At 43.4% G+C, this 21,354-nt stretch overlaps 1 protein-coding gene across 2 annotated transcripts in view; it reads left to right on the top strand.

The window, feature by feature from the left end:
* The window catches only part of LOC126353759 (transmembrane ascorbate-dependent reductase CYB561), an 898,705-nt gene that overhangs the window by 572,792 nt on the left and 304,559 nt on the right, over nucleotides 1–21,354 (top strand). The window lies entirely within an intron of this gene.

Consider the following 21,354-nt stretch of genomic DNA (forward strand, 5'->3'; position numbering starts at 1 on the left):
TATCCAGTCCATTTAACTCGTTAGATGATGAAGTTTCCTTCACTTTCTCTCACACATATTGCGTCTGAAGTGCTGTGTTATACAGGAAAACAATCTAGTCCGAGCCTACCAACAAACTTCTTACATTGTTCGAGAATGTCCATCAGCAGAATAGTTGTAGATTCAGTATCTTGGTTTCGGTTGCGTCATACAGGTTTCAACGTCGACATATTCACTGTTGGATACCGACTCAGTAATTTAAAGACGATTTATATGTTTATTTCGAAAAGACAAACAAACGAGCATCACACTTGCACACAAACGAAAGTAGTTAGCATGTTTCCAACCTAAAATTATCACAAAAAATCGTCTAGCAGATGGCGATACCAGACACACAACTGGTTCGTAACGATGGTCATCACCAACTACTTTTTTCTATCTGAAGCGCTTCCCTTTAAAAATATCACTTTCTACATCAACATTTATGACATAAAACACATTTTGACTCACTTTTTTGGGTCAAGAGTAGATTCAAACAGAAATACATAGACCGCAATTTGAAGTAGTACCCCTCCCTGAATATCCTTCCTTGTCGACTGGAATCACCATTTCACTCTCCTTTATGGTACTAGCAATGTTAAGTTTTATACTGTGACATTCTCATGCTAGAGCAATATGGCCATAGAGTCAATGAAATAATTAATATAAAAGCAAAGAAAACAATAACAGTACCAATATGTAACATGCCAATAATTATCGATACTGTAGTGCAATACATAGATTTCTGGAATCGAATCCTTCATTATATCAGTGCACTATTCAAAAGTGGGTAAAGATCAGTAGGAAGTTAGCCTGAGAAGCTGTCTAAGAGCGCACTGTCTATTAGCATGTGGTAATTGAAATCATGTTGTTATCAAGACAACATTCGTTTTTTTCAGTTTAAAATGGAATTCTGTAAGATTCTTTGTGAGTAATTTTTGGCCTCTTTTTTTTCCAGGTGAGTGTAGCCGCTTGCTGTTGCTGTTGCATGCTGCATATTGGGTAAGTCCTTCGTGCGTGGTGTCACCATTGTAGAAGAGTCTGAGATCTTCTTCGTAGTCTCCACACTTCAATAAAACTAAGATTCAATCAACATGAGGCAAAAGGGTACAAGTGAACAGCAACTTACAGGATTTTGAAAGGAGCAGCAGTTATAACAGATGACTGCATATTTTGGCTTTTCCTACTGTTGTATAGCTGCTTCTTACAAACTAGTCCATCTCATCACATCAGGAGTGTCAAATAATAAAGAGATATATAGCTAAGAGTGCCTGATGACGACTAGAAAGGGTTGCCCCACAAATTATTTCATAGCCGAGAATTCCAAGTCAAGGATAGTGATCTCATTTAAATATATCAAAGACAGTTGTTGCTTGTTATCAAATTATGTGGACCTTTTTCAGCAATACGCCATCGAGACTATTACTACAATTCAAATCACGCTATTCTTCTTTAACATCCCTTTGAAACTTTAAAATTTTAAAAAATTCAACCTAGTCATTTAAATCATGCCACTGTGTTAACCTACTTGCGACATGCTTATATGTATTACTGTATTCAGTGTAGAGCGTCCCATTTACGTCTTTTGTAGTAACATTCCCTGCACTCCTTATTACAACACTTTAAACTGTGTATGAAACGTTGTGGCAGTTCATGCATAGTACGCATGTACCCAAGAGTTAATCAAGAAATGGAAGTACGATTTCTGAACAGAATTTTGGAATTACTACCGAGCAAGCTAAGTCCTGCATTTTTACGTTCAATACTAGCGAAAAACATTAAATTATAAATATTTTATTGTATTTTTCGAAATGTAAAAGACATACTTATATGACCCACAACAACAAAACAGTCAGAGAGATAGTTGCCTCCAATTACCAACACTGAATTAGCAGCGACATAACATACACTTACGATGTAAATTGTATTAGTTAGGAGGAAAACGCCTATTTTCAAGGTGCACATAAATTTTCATTTGTACAACACGCGATTTACCATTTTAACAAGCCATCAGCAGTGGGTGCCGTGGAATGTCATAAGACTTTTCCTTCCCACAGATTGGTTTTTAGATTTAAAACAACTGACGTAAATATATTATAGTAAAATGAAAATATACTTACAGTAAAAAATCTAATTCACACGTGAAGATCATGCAGTTTACCTCTATGTGGAAAACCGGTTGAGAGTCGCACTTTTTCGTGGTCATTGTAAATTTGTAACATCAAGTAAATTCAACTATTATTTTCGGTGTCTAGAATTTCATTTGTTTCCGTGAGTGATCCTACTTTCCTAATTTGTTTGTTTCCAGTTGTTCTCTGTGTGTGTGCACGCACAAGCACACGTGCACAGATGTAAGAAAGGACTTTTTAAGATCCAAAATTATGAGAGAAATATGCAGGGTGTAACGGATATAAGTAAAGGTATTTTTATATGTGGTACCTTATATAGACAAACATAAGTCTTCCCATAAACTAATAATTATAAAGAATCCGCCTCGATTGGAAATAGAAACCGGATGTTGACAAAGGCTTGGTCGCGGATAACCACGCCATCTTCGGAACACACTAAAACTACAAACTGCCTAAAGAGGCCATGTCCAACATTAATACAGCCGAGCCGAAACCTAGGTCAACATCCGGTTTCTACTTGCAATCGAGGCGGATTCTTTATAATCATTAAATTATTCACGATTGCTGACGCGCTGCAATGTTAAAAGTTCTCCCTAGTCATAAACACCTCACAAACTTCATGATGATTTATGCACGGCCGTAGCTGTATCACTAAGTGGACTATGCCTGCCAGTATAGGCTAACTACATTGCGTCCTTGCGTCTACTCCTGACCCGTTCCTCAGGGGAAAATAAGCATTAACGGCTTGCTCTTGCCACATGTACGTGGAAGTAGTATCCAGCCTAAAAACATAACATCAGTAATAGCTACAATTATAGGTCTGAAAATGACGTAAATACTGATGTAATGTTCTTCAGCCATTAATAGAAACATTTGCACTTATATCCATTATACGCTGTCTTACAAAAACTTAAACTCCCTTATATGTGTGTATAAATACGTGTGCACACACACACTTCTGTGTAAACACATATAGAGACAGAATGAGATTTTCACTCTGCAGCGGAGTGTGCGCTGATATGAAACTTCCTGGCAGATTAAAACTGTGTGCCAGACCGAGACTCGAACTCGGGACCTTTGCCTTTCGCGGGCAAGTGCTCTACCAGAGCACCAAGTAGGATACGAGGTACTGGCAGAAGTAAAGTTGTGAGGACGGGGCGTGAGTTGTGCTTGGGTAGCTCAGTTGGCAGAGCACTTGCTCGCGAAAGGCAGGTACTGCAGAGCGAAAATCTCATTCTGGAAACATCCCCCAGGCTGTTGCTAATCCTTTCTTTCAGGAGTGCTAGTTCTGCAAGGTTCGCAGGAGAGCTTCTGTAAAGTTTGGAAGGTAGGGGATGAGGTACTGGCAGAAGTAAAGTTGTGAAGACGGGGCGTGAGTCGTGCTTGGGTAGTTCCGTTGGTAGAGCACTTGTCCACGAAAGGCAAAGGTCCCGAGTTCGAGTCTCGGTCTGGCACACAGTTTTAATCTGCCAGGAAGTTCCGCTTATAGAGACAGAGAGAAAACAAGCTCTATAACCACAAGCCACTTACCAGTACATTATGGAAATCGTATGATGTGTGCATAGATATTTCGGGCCATATACGTCTGGAAACTAACCAAGAACATGCCCAATCGATGACACGAAGAACCTTTGCCATATTGCACCTAAAGCTTCACCGACACACTATTAAGCAGGCGGCCGTAATGTTTCAGTTCATCAGTGTACAGCGTTCCTTTGAATGTTGTGTCTACACGTTTCGCCCACACAAATGTGCCCTGTGAATCAAAGCAAGGTGGAAATAGTCGCCAAAGAGCACAGTCTCTATTCATTCCATTCATTGGCTGTTGCTGGCTCTGTCAGAAAGGGGTTGTATCCGCACTGCTGTTGCGGGCGTACGCTGCCGAGCGCCAGGCATACAACACCGACTGCCACGAGCCTCTGACACAGTTTGTGGGAAAACGGTATTCATGAAGAGCAGCTGTAAGCTTTACAGACAAGCTCTCTTGGGAATATTAGTTCAGAATCTTGTACAAATACTAATGTAGCGCTCTTTGCTTCTACAATCTACTCCACTGATTCTGACACTGAAGCGCGAAAGCTTCTTTGCTTCGAAAATGTTTTATGTGCTATTACCAATAGGTGTTATGTATTTTGGGAAGTGCGTCACAAGCAGCTATCTATATTTCTATTATTATAACCGATTTCGGTTATCAACCATCTTCATGTTATGTATATATAGCAAATGAGAGAATAAAACACATAAATGAGCAGAGTACATTCATTTCAAAAGTGAGGTTCATATACTTTAAAAAATTCGAATATTAAGTACGTGATTCGTCAGTTTTAGAAATGGAAAGTTTATTACTGCAACCTTGTACCTCGTCAGAGCTGCAGAACGTGAAAGTGACATACCTCGTCATTGAGATTTTTTTCTTTAACTTTCGAAACGTGAAAGTGACATACCTCGTCATTAAGATTCTTTTCCTTTAACTTTCGAAATGATAGGATGTTTATAACGTATTACAGATCATCTGGTAAATTCACTCAAAGGGTATGTATAACAGTCAATCCTTAAGCAAGAGGTAGTTCCATGGTAGTATATAATCTTGAAGGCACAGTTTTAAACTGGCTGTCTGATAAATCACACAAAAGGGTCAAATCTTGGGTGTAGTGTAACGATCCAGTGCAAAGAAAACTCGTGCCAGTGGATATAACATAACGCAGCTTCATCCAATCAATGTTATATAGTAATGAATATTGTGTATAAATTAACAAAAAGAGTTGTCATCTGGATTAGCAATCAGGAGAGAGGTATTTTTTAGTTACAGTCATAGCAAAATTCTGTACACAGATAAAACAAACTTAGCAGAATGATTTTTTCACTCTGCAGAAGAGTGTGCGTAGATATGAAACTTTCCAGCAAATTAAAACTGTGGACCGTACAGAGACTCGAACTCGGAACCTATACTTTTCGCGGTCAAGTGCTCTGCCAACTATTTTTTGTGATCTCATTTTGTTCTATATTGCTCGCTGAATTTGTTCGGGGCGGACGTCCGATGACACCCGATCAGTCTGTTTGTTGATCCGTTCACTAAGTCTTTTATTACAGAGGGTAGCTAACCCTCTGACCGAACGCGCTGAGCTACCCTGCCGGCAAACCGAGCTATCCAAGCCATGTCTCCGCAGTATCTTTTCTTTCCGGAGTGCTAGTTCTGCAAGTTTCGCAGGAGAGCGTCTGTGAAATTTCGAAGGTAGGAGACGAGGTACTGGCGGAAGTAAGGGTGTGAGGACGGGTAGTGAGTCGTGCTTGGGTAGCTCATTTTGGTACCGCCACGGGTAGCTCAGCATGTTCGGTCAGAGGGTTAGCTGCCCTTTGTAATAAAAAACTGAGTTAATGGATCAACAACGGACTTTAACAAGCGTCAAGGGACGTCCGCCCCTAACAAATACAGCTACCAATACCGAACAAAAAAAAGAGTTAGTAGAGCACTTGCCCGCGATAGGACTCGGCCCGATACACAGTTTTAATCTGCCAGGAAGTTTTTTTAAAAAAACCGTACGTTCCGGAAGAGGCAACTTTTCCCTTAGAAGTGTGATATACAAGGTGTCTTTCCTAAGAGCCGTCAGGCGCATTTTCTTTGGAGTTTCAGAAAATGTTTACAATTTCGTTTTTGGATCGTGTAGTTGATGTCATTCCAAACAAATATTACTGATCACGTCCTTTCATGCAGCGCACAGTATCCGCGGAAAGCGTCGGTTTGTTTCCCGTTACCAACAAAAAGATTCTTAAACACGATTTTTAAATGTCCATTCGATACAGCCATCCTAAATTAGTTTAGTGTGATATTCGTTTTATCAATATTTATTAACACCCTGCATATTTATGATAACAGCATATGTCAATTCCAGAAAACTATAAAGTATAACATACATCTCTGGTTTGATTCTCTTCGACGTGTTTACAATTGCTCTGACAATTGATTACTGGTTGGCTGTTAGGTATCCCTTTTTTGTGCGTGTACCAGATGATTTTTAACCATGTATAACGTCTTGTAAGTAAGTTGAAAAGCATAACAACTACGTCTGTCACTTTTTTCTTGAGCAGTTTTGATGGAATAAAAGCTGTATTAATAGTCTTACGATGTCGAATATTGACCTCACACGTAAATAATATTTTTTAAGTATTAGTTAATACAGACTCATATTTCAGTTGATTGTAATCTACGCGTATTTTCTTTTGTGCTCTTTTTCTTTAGTGTATACAGATTCTGTGAAGATGGCTGATAACCGAAACCGATTGTAATAATAAAAGAAATAGAGACAGCTGTTTGATACAAGCTTCCTAAAAAAACTGTTTTCGTTGCATACTTCAACTCTGTTTTATGTGTTCACAAAAATATTCTTCGTGCAGAAGAGTGCCACCAGGATGATCTGCAGTCTCAGCTCACAAACTTTGTGCAAGCCGCTGTTCATGTGTTGCACAGTTCTAATTCTGCAATTCCTGTATGTGTACACCATCATGAGACTTTCAACTGATAATTTGAACTCATTCAAAAGGAGCAGCGCCATTCGCTCCGTGAACACTAGAATGAAGAAAGAGTTGCACTTGAAAAACAGTTGGTTCATCGTTGCATAGAAAAGTGTGCACAATTCTACAGCTGTCATTTGCAGTGAATTTCCGGCAGAAATAAAAAAGACTTGTCGCACCTTGTACTTTATATAGGAGTTCCCTAAGTAGTTCAGAGTCTTGTACTGTAATATAATATTTGTTATATGTATCATATAAATCAGTCTTTTGTGTTTTTATTTTTAAGTATTCTTTGTTTGTTTTCTTCAATTTTCTTACCAAGAATCTTTGGCAACTGTAGCAACAGGTCCCATAACTAAGCAGCTTTGTCTCACGTGGTCCGACGCAGTCTGATGAATTAAATAAATAAACTAACGCACATTGTTGGATTTTGTAGTACGGTCAGTACAAGACATCGTGAAACGGTTACTCAGTTCCAGCCTACTGTGCGTAAGTCCTGTGTTTCTGAACCGTCGTAGAAGACTTTAAATGAGAATTTTAGACACATTCAGCATCTAACACTGAAGACCGTCCGACTTTCTTCAGTGCATCTGAAGACTCTACCTTGCAAAACAGGAGTCAAATGTCGTCTTACGGCCTTAGTTATATCCTTCACGTTGAGATTACACTTTGCTTAGAACCAAGTACGAACACCACATATATATATATATATATATATATATATATATATATATATATATATATATATATATATATATATATATATATGCTTCTTGGTCTGCACTTCCTTTCGTCATTTTTTTAATCGTGCAAGTACATTCCTCTCCTGTTGAGAGAGGACACTTCCGGTTTCATGCGAAATATCGACTGTGACGTGCCTTCCTCGCTGGCGTAGCTGAGATCGCGGCGGTCACAAGCGCTCGCAATCAGGCGTCCGAATCTGCAGCTCTCGCCATGGGAAGCCTCTGGTGTGCATTGGGAGCCAAGACGACTGCCTGTGGTAGCGAGCCAAAGAGTGACCCGCCACTGTCTGGCTGGCTACGGACCCCGCGTCGGCCTCAGAGGGTCGAACCAGCGGTGTGGCGTGGACTGCAACACTGGCGCCCCATCTGCTGCTGCGTGTAGCTGGTGGCGTGACACGCCCCGCTGTCCAGGAGCGCTGCCTCACTTGAATGAATCTCGTTAGAAAACCGCACCTATTTATACGCGGCTATGCACCTCTGTTTTGCTAACGCGCCGCTCCGAGTCACGTACTCACAACACCTAGGTTGTGCCAGTGGGCCCCATCTGCCTGTAACTTGCGCCATGCAAACTTCTGCAAACTTCTGAAGAGACCAGTATCAGTTGCAAAGCGATTTAGAAAAGATTGCTGTATGGTGTGTCAGGTGGCAGTTGACGCTAAATAACGAAAAGTGTGAGATGATCCACATGAGTTCCAAAAGAAATCCATTGGAATTCGATTACTCGATAAATAGTACAATTCTCAAGGCTGTCAATTCAACTAAGTACCTGGGTGTTAAAATTACGAACAACTTCAGTTGGAAGGACCACATAGATAATATTGTCGGGAAGGCGAGCCAAAGGTTGCGTTTCATTGGCAGGACACTTAGAAGATGCAACAAGTCCACTAAAGAGACAGCTTACACTACACTCGTTCGTCCTCTGTTAGAATATTGCTGCGCGGTGTGGGGTCCTTACCAGGTGGGATTGACGGAGGACATCGAAAGGGTGCAAAAAAGGGCAGCTCGTTTTGTATTATCACGTTATAGGGGAGAGAGTGTGGCAGATATGATACACGAGATGGGATGGAAGTCATTACACCATAGACGTTTTTCGTCGCGGCGAGACCTTTTTACGAAATTTCAGTCACCAACTTTCTCTTCCGAATGCGAAAATATTTTGTTGAGCCCAACCTACATAGGTAGGAATGATCATCAAAATAAAATAAGAGAAATCAGAGCTCGAACAGAAAGGTTTAGGTGTTCGTTTTTCCCGCTCGCTGTTCGAGAGTGGAATAGTAGAGAGATAGTATGATTGTGGTTCGATGATCCCTCTGCCAAGCACTTAAATGTGAATTGCAGAGTAGTCATGTAGATGTAGATGTAGATTTACGCTTTTCAGTGCTTTGACGGCCCTGTGACCTCTATTGTACTTTGCAACCACTGGCCAGCATAACTTACTGCCAACAGACCTGTGGATGGTTGTAACTTGTGCGCTCAGAAATGTTGCACTGAATCCAACTTTGCTATCTTAAACTGTGGTGCCGCCACAGAATGTTGGCATCTACCAGCGGCACAATGCAACGTGTCACACAGCTTACAGTGTCTTTGTGTAGTTTGAAGAACACCAGGATGAGTTTCCCGTACTCTCTTGGCCACCAAATTCGCCAGATTTAAACGCAGTCAAGAATCTGTGGGACGACCTTGATTGGGCTGTTCGCGTCATGGATCGTCAACCGAGAAACCTAGAGCAGGTGGCCACGGCGCTGGAGTCGGCATGGTTCCACATCCCTGTAGGAACCTTCCACGACTCTCTTCCTGGACGTCTCGCAGTGATCCGAACTTCAAAAGATGGTTATTCACTGATACACTGGGCAGCGTGTAAGAGCTGAAATACACGGCTGGGTGTTAACTGAACAACCAGCACCACGCTGCTGTTTAGCACTCGAAGAGCGCACTATCCAGTAATTGGGAAGTTCATCGAGCGAGACGCCCAGACTGCCAGAGGAAGAAGAGGAACATTCACGAGAATATTTTCTCGCGCCCCCTCACTTCTCCCCATCTAAAAGCTGTTTCTTTCTAGAGACAAAATATTCTGGAAAGTGAGAAAGGGCGCCGACAAGGGCTTTGCGCTTTGGCTGCGCTGCGCTTGTTCCTGACATTATTCGGCCAGGCGCCGGCGCTACGAGCGCAGCCATTCAGTCCGTGTCGAGCTGCTGCGCTCCGGCGCGTAAACGCCAGCCAGCTAGGAGAATGAGCCCGGAGCTTACTGCCGGCTGCGCAGCAGCATCCGCGGGAACACGCCGACTGTTCACACCTCGTGGTCTCGGAGCCTCTCTGCTGAAACATCGCGCCGGTCCGCTGCCGGCTTAATTTCGTCCCGTTTTCACAAAGGACAGGGCCGGCCGTACTGTATTGTATCTATTTGCTTGGGGCAAATTTGTTTGTACTCTGTTATTTAGCTTTAAAACCTTCAAGTATTATTACGTACATACATTCCGAGCTGTACTAGCTGAAACATAAAAAAGTCAAGGCAGGGCAAAAAGAGAGAATAAAGAAACAGAAATTAAAAGTTTTCGTCGACTAGGGGTAGCAACTTAGTACGTCGCATCCACGAGCTTAATGCGTATGTGTAAGGCGAGGTACCCAACTTTCTCATCTGAAATAATAACTGTTTGTTATCTTTTTTGATACACACAAATAGTGACGAAGGGTCATGAACACGCTTTCATAACTCGAGTAACGACCGTCAAACAAAAATCAACTTTTCTCATTGGAGGTAGTTTTGCGGTAGAATATTGGATGTGCGCTCCTCTGTCAATTATCGTTGAAATTGCTGAGTTAATGTCTAATCCAAATATCAGACTAACGTCCTTTATGAAATGGAAATTAAAATACTTGCAGCCGTCTCCTTTTGCATTTAATTTACAATGGTGTCCCAACAAACCGCTGTTTTTCCGAACTGTTTCTAATCCACGATATAGTCATACAAAATGTCAACAGATGTCAGTACCATCGTGTTCTGCACGGAAGATAGTATTTCAGTCAACGTACAACCACACCACGTCAGGGCACCTATCGAACGGGATAGTGTTTGCCAGGTAGTCCCACATCAAAAATTGCTGTGTACAAAGTCACAGACAGTCCAGAATAGCACAGAGAAATCTACGAGACTCTTTGCAGTGGAGGGCCATAAGAAAAGTGGAAGCAGGACAGACGTAAACTGATGTGGCCCGCTGGCTTAATGTGAATCGTTCTGTTGTTTCTAGGACGTGGCGGCAGTTTATAGGGAACGAAACTGTATCCCAAAGATCAGGGCAGGACAGACCAGGTGTGACATCACGTCATCTTTTTTCATCTAGAGAAATAGTGACACGGGGTCATGAAAAAGTTTTCATAACTTCAGTAATTACCCCATACCGAGCACGTTAACCAGTAGTAGGAATATGTGGAAAAGAATTCTCGAAAAGAAACGAACAACATTTTTGTCTACCGTTATGCATGTTGCAGTTGTTTACATTCTGTATTCTTTACAAAATGTTTCAAATGGCTCCGAGCACTATGGGACTTAACATCTGAGATCATTAGTCCCCCAAAACTTAGAACTACTTAAACCTAACTAACCTAAGGACATCACACACATCCATGCCCGAGGCAGGATTCGAACCTGCGACCGTAGTGGTCGCGCGGTTCCAGTCTGAAGCGCCTAGAACCGCTCGGTCACACCGTCCGGCTATTCTTTACATTTTTTATTCACTAATGCTCATAAATTAAGGATAACTGCAGAATGTGGTGCCACACAACGTGGCACTACACAAAGCTGGCGCTAATAGCATAGGCGCATAGGGAACACACACGACATAGATCTGTAAGTCCACGGTATTGGTGATAAGAAAACATATGTGCTACAAAACGCCACATTTTCCTGCTCATGTACACCGACATCAATACGGGAAGTGATCACCATGCACACGTACACAGGCCGCACAACGGGTAGGGCTGTAGGGAAGTATCAAAGACGATCTCGGTTTGCGTAAGACCGGCATATACCAGATTCCATGTCAATGTGGGAAGACTTATATTGGACAAACAGTGAGCACCATCGAAGAAGAGAACATCAGAGGCACACTCGACTTGGCCTCCAAGAAGTCGGCGGTCGGAGAGCACTGTTTGTCCGAAACTCACGAAATGGACTACCAACATACCAGGGTCCTGGCACAGACATCTAAATAATGGGACAGCGTCGCTAGAGAGGTTATCGAAATTAGTACCAGTGACGGATTCATCAACCGAGACTGCGGCTACAACCTCAGCAGGACATGGAAACCAGCACATTAAAAAGACGCTCAGCAAAGGAAACGACCCGGCGACTGGACGAAGCAATTACACCGACGCCACCACAGACGCCGACGCCAGCGTCTCACCGGCCACTGTCGCGCGGGCGCGGACCGCAGAGAGAACGCCTCGCGAGGGGAGAAGCTCAGTTCGTCAGCACAGCTGACGATGGCGACATGTCTGATCGCCGAAATATTGTGCCCGTTGGACACTATGGACCGGCAGTACACCCGTGGACTTTTCGAATAAAAAAATTAGTTGCTGGTTCGAGGCACTGCTACCCGATCCAGCATGTCAGAAGCGCCACGTGCTCCCTATATTGCCTGTTTAGTAGGTACGCGCAGAGCCTCGTCAAGCGTGGCATGCTACCCGTTGACACAATACTTCCCTTGCCCCACCGCCACTGATATCCCTCAATCACAAAATTATTTTATGTTAGCTACATGGCTCCCTGATTATCACCTCACTGTTTCACCATATTGACCGCACACGGAGGACACATCAGTAATCTCTGGGGCCCAGGAACGCCGTGCAAACGGCTGTAGGGCTGTCAAGCGGACGCAGCGAGGGCCGACGCTACTGCTTAATAGATGCTGACGAATAATTCAGCCGTTTACGCATACGCGTCACGCACAGCTGTAAACTATTGATGGCAGGCGGCCGTCTCACGGGGGACTCAACTCCACACACAGGGGTGGAAGCCGTTGACAAGCCGCGGTACGGAACAGCCGCCACAGAGAAGGCACACACGCCACTACCGAGCTCCCGTTAGCCTGCGTCCCAGGCCATCGAATAGTTACTGCAGCGATGAATTCGGCCCTTGTGACTCGCTGTGCCGCCAAAAGGAGATGAGCTCACAGCAAAAAATGTTGGTCACACTCCTAAAAGAGGACACTAGTCGCTTTGCAGCAATGTAGCTGGTAAACTGCCTGTGTTTCAGAAATAAACTGACTGGACTTTGAAATCCCCACGGAAAATTGCCCTAATGGTAGTGTCTTTTTTTTCTCTATGAATGCTGACCTAGAAAAATATTACACTACTGGCCATTAAAATTGCTACACCACGAAGATGACATGCTACAGACGCGAAATTTAACCGACAGGAAGAAGATGCTGTGATATACAAATGATTAGCTTTTCAGAGCATTCACACAAGTTTGGCGCCGGTCGCGATACCTACAACGTGCTTACATGAGGATAGTTTCCAACCGATTTCTCATACACAAACAGCGGTTGACCGGCGTTGCCTGGTGAAACGTTGTTGTGATGCGTCGTGTAAGGAGGACAAATGCGTACCATCACGCTTCAGACTTTGATAAAGGTCGGATTGTAGCCTATCGCGATTGCGGTTCATCGTATCGTGACATTGCTGTTCGCGTTGGTCGAGATCCAATGACTGTTAGCAAAATATGGAATCGGTGTGTTCAGGAGCGTAATACGGAACGCCGTGCTGGGTCCCAACAGCCTTGTATCATTAGCGGTCGAGATGACAGGCATCTTATCCGCATGGCTGTAACGGATCGTGCAGCCACGCCTCGAGCCCTGAGTCAACAGCTGGGGACGTTTGCAAGACAACAACCATCTGCACGAGTAATTCGACAACGTTTGTAGCAGCATGGACTATCAGCTCGGAGACCGTGGCTGCGGTTATCCTTGACGCTCCATCACAGACAGGAGCGCCTGCGATGGTGTACTCAACGACGTACCTGGGTGCACGAAAGGCAAAACGTAATTTTTTCGGTTGAATCCAGGGTCTGTTCACAGCATCATGACGGTCGCATCCGTGTTTGGCGACATCGCGGTGAACGCACATTGGAAGCGTGTATTCGTCATTGCCATACTGGCGTATCATCCGGCGAGGTGGTATGCGATGCCATTGGTTACACGTCTCTGTCACCTCTTGTTCGCATTGGCGGCACGTTACCAGTAGACGTTACATTTCAGACGTGTTACGACCTGTGGCTCTACCCTTCATCCCTGCGAAATCCTACATTTCAGCAAGATAATGCACGACCGCATGTAGCAGGTCCTGTATAGGCCTTTCATGATACAGAAAATGTTCGACTGCTGCCCTAGCCAGCACATTCTCCAGATCTCTCACCAATTCAAAACGTCTGGTCAATGGTTGCCGAGCAACTGGCTCGTCACAATACGCCAGTCACTGCTCTTGATGAACTGTGGTATCGAGTTGAAGCTGCATGGTTAGCTGTACCTGTACATGCCATCCAAGCTGTGTTTGACTCAATGCCCAGGCGTATGAAGGCCGTTATTATGGCCAGAGGTGGTTGTTCTGGGTACTGATTTCTCAGGATCCATGCACCCAAATTGTGTGAAAATGTAATCACATTTCATTTCGAGTATAATATATTTGTCTAATGAATACCCGTGAATAAATTGCATTTCTTCTTGGTGTAGCAATTTTAATGGGCAGTAGTGTATGAATTGCTTCCCCGAGGTTCAAATGGTTCAGCTAGCTCTAAGCTCTAAGGGACGTAACATCTGAGGTCATCAGTCCCCTAGACTTAGAACTACTTAAACGTAACGAACCTAAGGACAGCACATACATCGATGCCCGAGGTAGGATTCGAATCTACGACCGTAGCACCTATGTGGTTCCGGACTGAAACGCCTAGAACTGCTCGACCACAGCGGCCGGCACCCTAAGGTATATCTATGCCTGCTGACATTCATTGTCAACAACAACTTAGATGTCTTGCAGTCGAAATCCAACAACAAAGACCAGGAAGACTGCGTCTATTGATGCTACTCCACTATAACGCCCGCCCGCATGTCGCTACACTGACAAATAACAGGAGTTGGGTTGGGAAGTCATTCCGTACCTGTCTTATTCACCTGATCTTCCGCCCTCAGATTTTCACGATTGGCACTTTTTCCTCTCTCTCTCTCTCTCTCGGACAAGCTTCAAGAAACCTTTCCTGATGAAAATGCCGTGATTTCTACAATCGCGGAAAGCAAAAAGTTACTCCAGCCTTGGCAGACATGAAGCCTAAAGTCTCTGTTATGCGTATCTGTTGTGTATCTTAACTTATGGAAAACGACCAGTCCAATACTATTCTAACGGAATATGACTTCAGTTTATGAATAATTTAACACAGACGTGCTTATATTGCAGATTGGTTACATTGTCATATATAGGATGGTCAGAAACACTCTGAAAAGGTTGTAAGGATGTTACAGGGCAGGTTGTGCTGAGAAATAATTGTTAAGTAAAAATTCGATACGTTCCGCCCTTTTCAATGTTAATTTACGTTTAAATTAGCCAATCGGCCCATTGCGAGCGCAAATTCAGTGGCGCGCCAGGTACATTATTTTTCATAGCGTAGATATCACATGAGACTCCTCAGTCTTTGGCCCGGGTTTGTCCTTACTACAGTCCCTTGTCCAATTTTCGCATCACTCTCTTGTTCGGTTTTAGGAAACCAGACGGAGACGTTTGGCGACAACGTTTTTGACGAGCCGCTGGAATTTGAGTCGCAACAGCCGGCCACTGTGGCCGAGCAGTTCTACGCGCTTTAGTCCGGAACCGCGCTGCTGCTACGGTCGCAGGTTCGAATCCTGACTCGGGCATGGATGTGTGTGATGTCCTTAGGTTAGTTAGATTTACGTACTTCTAAGTCTAGGGGACTGATGACCTCAGATGTTAAGTTCCATAGTGATTAGAGCCTGATAGGCTAACTTCGATGCTAACTACATCGGAAACGGCACAACATACCGATTTTTTTCTTAACTATTATGTCTCAGCACAACCTGCCCTGCAACACCCTTACATGCTTTTCAGACTATTTCTGACCACCTTATAGATTGCTTACTTCTCTCTAATGGTTAAGTTTCCTTACATAAGTTTCGTATATGCAACCTTATAGTAAAACATGTGCACTGACCGTGCTTAGTTCGCAAATGTAATTGAGAACATTAAATATATTCGCAATTGCGAATATGGGTAACGACCAGCTGTAGAATGGAATGACGACAATGAAATTATGTGTCGGACCGGGGCTCTAACCCGTGTTTCCCGCTTATCGTTAGTGTTCGCCTTACCATTTGGCTGTCCGTGTACGACTCAAGGCCAGACCGAAACTTTCACATGTCGTCGACCTTGCGTCTACAATCTGTATGTAGGCGCGCAGTCCGGAACCGCGGGACTGCTACGGTCGCAGGTTCCAATCCTGCCTCGGGCATGGATGTGTGTGAAGTCCATAGGTTAGTTAGATTTACGTACTTCTAAGTCTAGGGGACTGATGACCTCACCAGTTAAGTCCCATAGTGCTCAGAGCCATTTTGAACAATCTGTACTCGTGCATCCATTATGTACGAGGGTTGGAACTTCAATAGTGGCAGCTATTTATTTATAGCTCGTACAAAACAGATACATGTTTCAAAGCTTTACTGACCTTCAAAGTAGTCACCAGCGTCGTGTATAACAGGTTACCAGCTAGGTGGAAATCGTAGGATACTCTTAGCAGTGTCAGTTGTGTTGACAGTTCGAGCAGCACGGTCTATTTCCCGACGAATTTGTAGCAGTTCTGAAGCGAATGCCGTGAATCGCTTCGTTCGTTTAGAAATCGAGTTGAACTTACGATGGCTTACGTCAGGGGAGTGCAGTGGGTGGTACAGCACTTAGCAGCCCCATCAGTCAAACAAATGAGTAACAGCTTGCACTGTAGGTGATTGAGCATTGTTCTGCAAAATGATGGTCAGGTCCTGCAGAAAGTGTCATCACTTCTGTCTCTATGCTGTTCATTTTTGAAACACAACCTACGACCAGCTTAGAAAAAGAAGTGATGACACTTTCTGCAGGACCTGACCATCATTTTGCGGGATAATGCTCAAGCACGTATAGTGCAAGCTGTTACACATTTGTTTGACTGATGGGGCTGCTAAGTGCTATACAACCTACTGCACCCCCCTGACTTGAGCCATCGCAATTTCGACTCGATTTCTAAACTGAAAGAAACAGTTCACGGCATTCGCTTCAGAACCGCTACACATTCGTCGGGCAATAGACCGCACCGCTCGAGCCGTCAACACAACTGACACTGCTAAGAGTATGATACGACTTCCACATCCCTGGCAACGGACTATACACAATGCTGGTGAATAATTTGAAGGTCAGTAAAATTTTGAAACACGTATATATTTTGTACGAGATGTAAATAAATACTTGCCACTATTAAAGTTCCAACCCTTGCATATTCCAGTAAAGATGAGAGATTTTATTTTGAAAATCGCTTGCCCAGTGTCAGCGGATAAATATCGATGATTCCCAATTTCAGTTGGTAGTGTTCGAGTGTGGCGCAGACCCCACGAAGCCATGGAACCAGTACAAGCTGGTGGTGGCTCCATAATACACTCCTGGAAATGGAAAAAAGAACACATTGACACCGGTGTGTCAGACCCACCATACTTGCTCCGGACACTGCGAGAGGGCTGTACAAGCAATGATCACACGCACGGCACAGCGGACACACCAGGAACCGCGGTGTTGGCTGTCGAATGGCGCTAGCTACGCAGCATTTGTGCACCGCCGCTGTCAGTGTCAGCCAGTTTGCCGTGGCATACGGAGCTCCATCGCAGTCTTTAACACTGGTAGCATGCCGCGACAGCGTGGAAGTGAACCGTATGTGCAGTTGACGGACTTTGAGCGAGGGCGTATAGTGGGCATGCGGGAGGCCGGGTGGATGTACCGCCGAATTGCTCAACACGTGGGGCGTGAGGTCTCCACAGTACATCGATGTTGTCGCCAGTGGTCGGCGGAAGGTGCACGTGCCCGTCGACCTGGGACCGGACCGCAGCGACGCACGGATGCACGCCAAGACCGTAGGATCCTATGCAGTGCCGTAGGGGACCGCACCGCCACTTCCCAGCAAATTAGGAACACTGTTGCTCCTGGGGTATCGGCGAGGACCATTCGCAACCGTCTCCATGAAGCTGGGCTACGGTCCCGCACACAGTTAGGCCGTCTTCCGCTCACGCCCCAACATCGTGCAGCCCGCCTCCAGTGGTGTCGCGACAGGCGTGAATGGAGGGACGAATGGAGACGTGTCGTCTTCAGCGATGAGAGTCGCTTCTGCCTTGGTGCCAATGATGGTCGTATGCGTGTTTGGCGCCGTGCAGGTGAGCGCCACAATCAGGACTGCATACGACCGAGGCACACAGGGCCAACACCCGGCATCATGGTGTGGGGAGCGATCTCCTACACTGGCCGTACACCTCTGATGATCGTCGAGGGGACACTGAATAGTGCACGGTACATCCAAACCGTCATCGAACCCATCGTTCTACCATTCCTAGACCGGCAAGGGAACTTGCTGTTCCAACAGGACAATGCACGTCCGCATGTATCCCGTGCCACCCAACGTGCTCTAGAAGGTGTAAGTCAACTACCCTGGCCAGCAAGATCTCGGGATCTGTCCCCCATTGAGCATGTTTGGGACTGGATGAAGCGTCGTCTCACGCGGTCTGCACGTCCAGCACGAACGCTGGTCCAACTGAGGCGCCAGGTGGAAATGGCATGCAAGCCGTTCCACAGGACTACATCCAGCATCTCTACGATCGTCTCCATGGGAGAATAGCAGCCTGCATTGCTGCGAAAGGTGGATATACACTGTACTAGTGCCGACATTGTGCATGCTCTGTTGCCTGTGTCTATGTGCCTGTGGTTCTGTCAGTGTGATCATGTGATGTATCTGACCCCAGGAATGTGTCAATAAAGTTTCCCCTTCCTGGGACAATGAATTCACGGTGTTCTTATTTCAATTTCCAGGTGTGTATCTTTCTGCAATGAACGAAACGCTAAATGTTATGCCGTCGAAAGTATCGAATATATGTCACCTGTGAGGACAATAATTATTTTCAAAGTTAAGTATTTGCCATGATCAAGTTTTAATACTGTAGATTACTAATAAATTGTGTGTGTATGTGATGTAAATGCTCGATCTCCTCCTGAAGTGATCTACATTTACCACAATACACCACGCGTTCAATCATTGATACTCACACTGTCAAAGATCTTTAATCTCCAACTTAAAATGGATGTACTTCCATTGGAACGCATTTCCGGCCATATGTTCATATGCCCTTTCTTGCCCCAAATTCACTCCTGGCTCCTTTCCTGCGGTTATCTCCATTTAGCAAAATCATCCTTTATAGGAATGTCAAATAACATGATTTCGAGCCTTGTTTAAAGGCATACCATATGTTTCTCTAATCTATTTTATTTCTCACTTTTAGACAAATCCTTTCACAAAACATTCGACTGATTTTTATTTCAATTTTTAATTAGCCAATTATCTTAGTTTTATTTTTACAGCTAAACTTTAGCGGACTATGTTACGGACATGTGGTTCTGTCTTGAGAAAACACCATTTTTCTTGTTTTACTATCCATTCATGTTTCGGAAAAGTTTCTCGATCTTAAGCGGGTTTTATCTATTATCTGTTGAACAATATACAAAGAATTTATGCATTATGATATTTACCAGTGTTTTGAGGTTATAGTATTCCTTTACGATAAGTAATGACAGAAATATTAAAATAAAGAATAAATACATACCTTATTATTGCATATTGGTTTCAACAAGAGTTTGGTATTTGCAGCACAGCTACAATTATTGCCTTCCAATATATCATCTGTAATTAATAAGCGTTTATCGTTGTTTTCTCTCATATTTTTATTTTTAGACCTAAAATGGTATTATCGCTTTTTTCTTTTTGTAGCACTACTGTCGTTGTGTTATGTTGTTTTGTAAACAAAGATTCGCTATTTTTTCTGTTCGACTAATATTTTTTAGGTTACAGTACTATTTTTCTAAAACTGTGTTGAACATACGCTGACTGTGGTTAGGCTTTAAGAAATGTTGATTGGAGAGGGGGAGCAGACTTCGTATGTACATGTATGTGCTTATTTTTTGTAGATCTCGCGTTTTCTTGCTTCTACACGCTGTTGAAGTGGAGTTTCCGAACACACACTGTTTTACTGTTTGTGTGATTTTCACTTGTTCCGCTATCACATGAACAGTGGGGAATGTTACGAACATGCAAGTCACCATACGAAATGATTATTATTAATGTTATTATTAAGACTGCGCTATGTCGTCTGATCAAATTGTCAAAGCCGTGGGTTGGTTTAAAACAATTCAGAATATAGCAGACATGAAATCCAGCCTGTGGTTTACCCTTACATATTATAATGATTTGACCATGTGGCAATCGGACTAACCGCGAACAAATTACTTGTGGTTATCGGCAGCGTGACGTATTAGAACAATTGCCTGAATATCGACTGCATTGTAAAATTTTAACACACCTACATAAGTATACAAACTGAAAATAATGCGTGAACGAACGTGTTTGAAATAACTGTAAAAGAACATTCCATTAGCGCTTTAATTAAACGGTGGCTTTCTGGTTTGCATTAAATGGAACTTCAGTGCTGCCAGAAACATTCAGAAACAAACTGCAAGTAATCATTAGATGAAACTACAACTTTCAAGCGATGCTCAGTTCAGTTAGAACTTTAAAGCATACGAAGTAAAGTTGCGTAATTTTTTATTTTTTATTTTTATATATTTATTTATTTGTAGAATTTCTTGTAAGTGACCTTTCTTAAATCTATCCTTTATAGAAAACGAGGGGCAATCCATTCGATTTTTTTAATTTTTTTTTGTAGAATTTCTTGTAAGTGACCTTTCTTAAATCTATCCTTTATAGCAAACAAGAGGCAATCCATTCGATGCTACAAAACAGTTCGCAAATCTATTTCAATAAAGATGCTTTATATCTCTAAGTCCAGTTCCCAGTATCTAACAGCTCGTAAGTTTCAATAACCATATGCACCAGAATGTTGTTTAGCACTGATTAAGGCTGCGGCGTCCTAACACATTATTAGAAAATGGGACAGGTACGTCAGATTTGCCTATGATACAGTTACTCATCTAAGGAAAAACAGAGCACACAAATGTGGAAAACGCTTTAAATGTTTCACACTTTAATGCGAACATGTGGTAATTTAGAGTTCACATTACTACCTGAATAATAAGTATTACGTATCTACAGATCCTGTGGGTCCATGACTATGTCTTGTTATTGTTCTTATTGTTTTCGTTGTTGTTGTTGTTGTTGTTGTTGTTGTTGTTGTAGTTGTCATTGTCGTCATCTTCAGTGCGAGCCCTGGTCTGATGTAGCTCTCCGCCCTAGTCTGTTCTGTGCAAGCCACTTCTTCTCTGTATAACTGTTGCAGCCTATTGTGCGTCCCCGTGAATCTGTTTACTGTGGCCAACACGGGTCTCTCTCTGCAATTTTATCGCTCCTCCCCTCCCCCCTTCCACACACACTTCCCTCCACTCCCACATTCGTTCATTCCTTCATGCCTCAACAAGTGTCCTATCAACCTATCCCTTCTTTTGGCCATACAGTGCTGTAAATTGCTTTCTTCACTGATTAGATCTCTTACTTTCCATTGGTTTTCCGATCTACACATTTAATTTCCAACCACTTTTGTAGACCTCATTTTAAAACATTCTTCCATTTTCGTGTCTGTACAGTTTAATATCAACGTTTCACTTCCATATAAGTCTAGACTTCAGACACAAAGAGACTTCCAAATACTTGAATGTATATTAGTTGT

This window comes from Schistocerca gregaria, chromosome 3, assembly GCF_023897955.1.
Source record: "Schistocerca gregaria isolate iqSchGreg1 chromosome 3, iqSchGreg1.2, whole genome shotgun sequence".
NCBI classification, from domain to species: domain Eukaryota; kingdom Metazoa; phylum Arthropoda; class Insecta; order Orthoptera; family Acrididae; genus Schistocerca; species Schistocerca gregaria.